We start from the raw sequence: 6,068 nt of genomic DNA, 5'->3' as shown, positions 1-6,068 counted from the left end.
ACCTCAGAGTAAGGTGAGGTGCTGCTGCAGCCATGGCTGTGCTCTCCTTCCCTCTGCTTGCACACAGGAACATTTTCAAGAGCCTCCTCTCCACAGAGGATGTGTTTTACAGCTGAAGCACTAAGTCATTCATCATAAAACGTAAGTCCGTACTTCTTTTAAGATCTCCTGGGCTCCTCAAGCAGCATCCACTTCAGCAGCGCTCGCTGGGCCAGAGCGACACCAGCTCAGATGGAAGCTGCTGCTTGAGCTGGTGGGAGGAGAGCAAGGTCCATTGTATCGGCAAAGGACATTCATTTGCCTCATCCCCACACTGATTAATTGCTCCACTTGTCCGTGTCAGGCTCCAGCACAGCAGAGGATGAACAGCTAAAGCTGCACTAAACCCACACACTCCATTGAGCGGGAGATGACTCAGAGCAGGCTCTCGGTGCGGTGCGGGTGGAGGTGACAATGAACACAAGGGACAGAAGCTGAGTGAGCAGGGACTCTGCTCTCCCCACTGACCCATTGTGAGGCAGAAGCCTGGACCCTCCTCAGCCTCTGTCCCCCTGTTCAATGGCAGGACAGTCACGAGGGTCCTCGGACAGCCCAGCCCCACGGCAGATGGCAGACGAGGCTGCGTGTGGCACCAAGCTTAAATACATTCCATCCCATTGTACACAATGTCCCAGCAGTTCACCCACTCAGACAGGAGCAGTGCAGCCCCAATGTGTGTGGAATGGCCATGACCCCTGATCCTCCTTCTGCAGAATCCAGGCAGCCCTGCCCAGGGGACCCTGGGGATGGAGCACGGGGGAGCAGCATCGCCCAAACCACCTCCTGATTCCACCCCAGGCTTCAAAAAATGTAATTTTTGCCTGCAATCTGTCTCAAATGCATTGTGCAGTCTGCCTACCCCACGCACACTCCACCTGCCTCTCCCCACAGTAGGGACTGCACGTGGCAGCAGCAGCAGCTTCACCCAGAGCCACTTCGGGTCAGTCTCAGTTCCGTGAACAAAAGCTGCTTCCCCAGCTCGTTTCCTGACAGAGCTGATGGCCTGTACCCCTCTGGGGACCCAGAAATTGCTGGGAGGCAGCAAGGGAGGGAATTAAGAACTATTTCCTCTGCCAGAGATAAGATCTCTAAACAAGCTTCTCAGCCAAGAACTTTAATTTTTTTTTTATTTTACAGGTTTTGCAACGGAATCTTATTCTCCAGAATTGCATCCGCCTCCAACCCCACTTAGAGCTGCCAAAGCCTGCACTTCCCCCGGGACCAGCCTGCAAGAGGCAGAGATGGATGGGATGACATGGGCATGATTTCACCCTTCTGTCCTGCTGCTGGAGCCAGGGGCTGTCAGGATTCCCAGAGGGACCCCCCTGCTCTGGCTCTGTGCTGCAGCCCTTCCAGCCCCCCTGGATCAACCCCCAGACCAGAGCTATGGAGTGCTACAGCCCCTGCCCCAGCTGAGGCCCTGGGGAGAGCATCCCTGTGAGCAACAAGACAACATCAAAGCCCAACATCACTCCAAGCTCTGACTCTGCTCCCTCTGCACAGATCCAGCCCCACAGTCACTCCTGTTAACCCAGGAAGGGCCAGTGTCTGTGCTCGTGTGAAAGATGCTCATGCCCCCCTGAAAAGCTTTCTGGGAATCAGTGAGGGCACTAAACTGGCTGTGCAGAGTTCACCTCCCCTTCTCCACAAACCCAAGCAGGTCATTCTCTCTCTGTGAGCCTCAATCCCTCCTTGAGGCACAGACATGCCCCAGTCCTAGCCCTTCACACAGACAAATGTTCCTCAAACCACTGTAGCATTCAGGAGATAAAAGCCCCTGCCCTGCTCCTGCCCTGGCAGTTTGCAGTCCCCCTTGCTTGTAGGCTGTTGTGGGATCAAACGCTTCAGGCTGATTTATCCACGGGACACGGCAGCCCAGACAGATGGGAGGGAGCGCAAGCCCAGCCGGGCGATAAATCACAGCAGGGCAGCTCAGCCTGCTGTGCCGGCAGCGCGATCCCAGCGGGATCAATGCTCGAGCCCGGAGCTGTGTCCATGTCCCATTCCCTGGGGAGGGCAGGCATTCAGCTCCCCAGGCGTGCTGCACCCGAGCAGTGACATGGGGACAAAGCTGAGCAAGCCTCCCACTTCCCACTTTGCTCTCCCACGTCCAAGGAAATGTGACCCACCCCGGGAAGTTTCCTGGAAAAAGGGGAATCACAGTCACTGCTGGGATGAGGCTGCCAGCAAGGGATCTCTCATGGGATCTGGGACAGGAAATCCTGCCTTGAACTCACGCTCAAGGGCGTCTGTCTTGCAAAACTCAGCACAGCACAAAGAGATCCGAACGGGCTTTTGATGAGCTTCCAGCAAGATAAAGGAGCTCCCCTGACCCCGCTCCATCTCCCTGAGCAAGATCATCAATAACCCAGCCCCGCTGCAGCCTGCGGCTCAGACGGGCTCTCCACTCTCATGTCCACACGTGTTTAAATTAATGTCACCGCGGGAGAAGGAGGGGGCGTCCACCCCAGGGGTCCCCTTTGGTGCCAAGACTTGTCCGGGCTGTCCATCCATCAGCAGGGGAGGAAAGCAGAGCCTATGAGGCAACTGCTGCTGAGGAAATCCGGGGTCTCAGCCCTGCGTGATCGCGGGGCTCAGACCAAAGAAGATTTTTGTCCCAAACCAGCCTCCAAACCCCCAAATTTATTGACAAACAGCCACTACAAACTCTGGCACGTCCAGGCTTTGGGGCTCCCTCCTCGGGTGCCATTAGTGGGTGTAATGAGCTGGAGATAATTGCTGCCTCGGGGACACAATTAACTCTTTCCTGTCCTGGTCCAGCTGGGGCTTTTGCATCCCACAAGAGCAATTCCCTCCTTCCTTCCCCCGGGTTCTTTAGAAAACTTCAATTCCTCTTCCTTCTCAAAGTGAGCCTCTGAATCAGAGTCTGACGAACGCCACGAGTTCACTGATGTGTGGCTGTGATTTATAGTTGGAATATATTTGGAATGTATAATTTATTTCAGGTATCTGAGGCACCAGTGAAACTGGTAGCGAGCAGTGAGTAAATCAGTCATACCCTTGTGATGATGGGGGCTGGAGCCTTTATGTTGCTCTGAAAATCCTGCTTCCACGCAGCCAGGTGAATATCATGAAGGATGGGTAAAATTTGGGGCTGCAGGGATAACTCAGGCACCCTGGAGGAGGTAGTGTTGGGAGATTTAATGTCAGTGCTGCCATTGGGACACAACCTCTAGCAGAAAGGTCAGTGTTGTACAGCCCTCTGTCCTGGAACAAAGATCACATTGAACCAGGTGCTGCCCAAAGAGCTGCTCCAAACCTGGCACCCACCTCCACCTGCCAGGTACCACTTGGAAACAGCAGAAGAGGCACCAGGTACAAAGTCTACCCTCCTCCCTTCCTCTGTGGTTGTTACCTTTACAGCAAATCTCTTTCTCAGAAATGCAGATGTGAAATATGAAGACAGAAATTGCCAGTGACTTTTAATTTGGGTTCTGCCAATTTTTCTGTTCCAGCTATTGATTTTCCATAAAGATTAATCCTTGCTCCCAGCCTTCTCTGACAGGCACTATCTGGATGTTTTGCTTACCCTGAGTGTGGAAATATATGTTTTATTAAGTGTCAGAACTCACTAATGAGAGGAAGGAGGAAAATCAATTGTCTGCTTATATCTTGATCTCAGACAGGACTAACAAGTTCTTTATTTTGATGCTGTGGACAGAACAGGCAGAGCGACAAAAGGGTGACAGTGGCTGTCAGCTCTGTCACAGAGACAGCTCAGCTGATGAGGGGGGCAAAGGGTTACGTGGTATTGGAGGCTTCAAACACATTTGTATGTGTATTCATTCAAAGAGATTCATAGAATGCTATAAAATCCTATACCTGAATTGATCCCTGTTGCAAAGGGATGGAAAACACTAAAATTTCAGCTTTGGACTCTAAGCAGGTTTATTCTACCATCCCTAAAACGAAGAAGCAGATCAGGGTAGGGGCAGCCAAAGGGATTCCCTTTTTCCACGCCAAAGTTGGGATTCAGGTTAGTACTTATGGCAATAGAAGTACAAGCAAGCTCAGTGCAAGCCTCTCAGTACAATAAAGCCCATTTCAAACATGCACCGTGCTGTGCTCAGGTGGAATGAGATGAGCATTAAGGCCCCTTCCAGACCAAGCCACCCTGTGATTCTATGATTCCATGATTCCTCCTTGGGCATCTGGCACAGGGCCCAGCTGGAACAGGAGTCAGGGTAAGCTGGACCAGCAAGGCTGATTGGAAGGGACAGCTCCATTTCCCAGCACACACAGTCCAACCAACAGGATCAAGACCCACGACACGAGCACGAACATTCTTTTCCCACAGAAACTTTGTGTAATTATCAAATATTAATCTCTGCTGCTCCTCCTCTCCAAACAAAGCTACCAAGCTGCTTTCACTCATATTTGTTATCTCCCTTGCCTGTTAGAGGATCACACCTGACAGTTGTATAGTTAATCTCTTGGCAGCTGTGAAATGAAACGGTAAGCTCTGGCTGCCTTGAGAAGATGCATTGATTTCTTAAAATGACACATCGCCTCCTCCCTTGATGTTCAAGCAGGAGCCCAGGGCTGGCGTTATGAATCCTGCCTGTCATTCAATTAAAAAAGCTTAGCAGAGATGCTCCAGCTGAGCACACCAGACAGCCTTAAGGCTGAGCCCTGACCCAAAGATTTAATAACAGGGAGTACGAAGGCACCTGCAGCCCCAGAGGCTTGACCAGCTTGCTGATGAGTTCACCAGTTGTGGTATGGAGCTTGCCACCTTGAACCAGACCAGCCACTCTCTTCTCCACAGCAGCACAGCTGACTGGGCAGCCAGGTCCCACAGGAAAGCAGAGCAGGAAAATCCCTTCCTTCCCAGAAGGAAGTTCGCTGCACTTAATGGAGCATTTTATATCCTATTTCAACAGAGCTCTTTCATAAGGATTATGTGTTTAACAAAACTCTTGACACTGTGAAACAGCCTCAGTCTCACTGTGGAGAGTGAAGCGCTGGTGTCTGGCCTGAGATGGACTTTGCAAGATTCTCCCCCAAAAAGCCCCCATTTGCAGCAATGCCATAAAGCCCAGAGGGCTTCATCTGAGATTTAGATGGGATATTAGGAAGAAATTCTTCCCCGTGAGGGTGGGGAGGCCCTGGCACAGACTGCCCAGAAAAGCTGCGGCTGCTCCATCCCTGGAAGCATCCAAGGCCAGGTTGGACAGGCCTTGGAGCAATGTCACTATAGGACACAAAATAACACAAGCCATACACTGCTGCTCTCAAGGTGAAGAAAAGGGAAGTTTATTTTCTGACTCCAACATTTATAGTTTTCCAAAAGTGACAGTGCATTGGAGGGTGAAGGTGCCACCTCTCCAATGACACTGGACAAACCAACAGTCCATCAAATTTCTCCTCCTCCATAAAAGAATGCAAACCAATAAGTTATTTACAGAAAGTGTGTGAGAAAGTTTGCTACAAGAATGTAAATATCAGAAAGCTTAGAAAATCTTAAAAAATCAGGGCGACAGAGCAACCTGCGTTAGTGGAAGGTGTCCCTGCCCAGGGAAGGGGGATGGAACAGGGTGATCTTCCAGCCCAAGCCCTTCTGTGAACCTGTGATTTCACGGTTCCATCAGGCAGCGTTCCACCTTCCCTGGTTCCACCATCGGTGCCATTGTGATGCAGCGGCGGGCACCGAGTGCCGCGGTGCTGGCCCGTGTCACCGCCGTGTCACCGCTCCGCAGACGCCGCGGACACATCCGGCTGCACGGGCAGAGCAGAGCCGCTCTCCCCACGACGCCCGGTGTCACCGAGCCTGAGCCCTCCGAAGGTCCGGGTGACGGGCAGGGGGGGAAGCGGCTGGGAAGGAGATTAGTGGGATTCACTGCCATCGTTACCCACGGCTGGGGCGTGGGACGGGATGAGCTTTATGATTTTTCCAAGCCGAACGGTTCCGTGGATTACGGAGGGGAGGGTACGAACGATTCCAGGGGTTGCCCCGGCTCGGCCGCAGCTCCCCAGGTCGAGGGGTCGCCGTGGCAACGGCCGCGACC

The 6,068-nt window shown here is 52.4% G+C and overlaps 1 protein-coding gene across 1 annotated transcript in view; it reads left to right on the top strand.

Annotated features, from left to right (window-relative positions):
* The first annotated feature begins 3,328 nt into the window (after nt 1-3,328).
* The window catches only part of FNDC11 (fibronectin type III domain containing 11), a 6,109-nt gene continuing 3,369 nt past the window's right edge, over nt 3,329-6,068 (top strand). Inside the window, exon 1 of the mRNA XM_031058084.1 lies at nt 3,329-3,375. The gene's annotated coding sequence lies outside the window, so the exon portion shown is untranslated. The remainder of the gene's footprint in view (nt 3,376-6,068) is intronic.

The sequence above is a fragment of the Geospiza fortis genome, unplaced genomic scaffold (assembly GCF_000277835.1).
Source record: "Geospiza fortis unplaced genomic scaffold, GeoFor_1.0 scaffold188, whole genome shotgun sequence".
Taxonomy (NCBI): Eukaryota; Metazoa; Chordata; class Aves; order Passeriformes; family Thraupidae; genus Geospiza; species Geospiza fortis.
The sequence above is the reverse complement of the archived record's forward strand: the minus strand, read 5'-3'. Positions and strand labels throughout refer to the sequence as shown.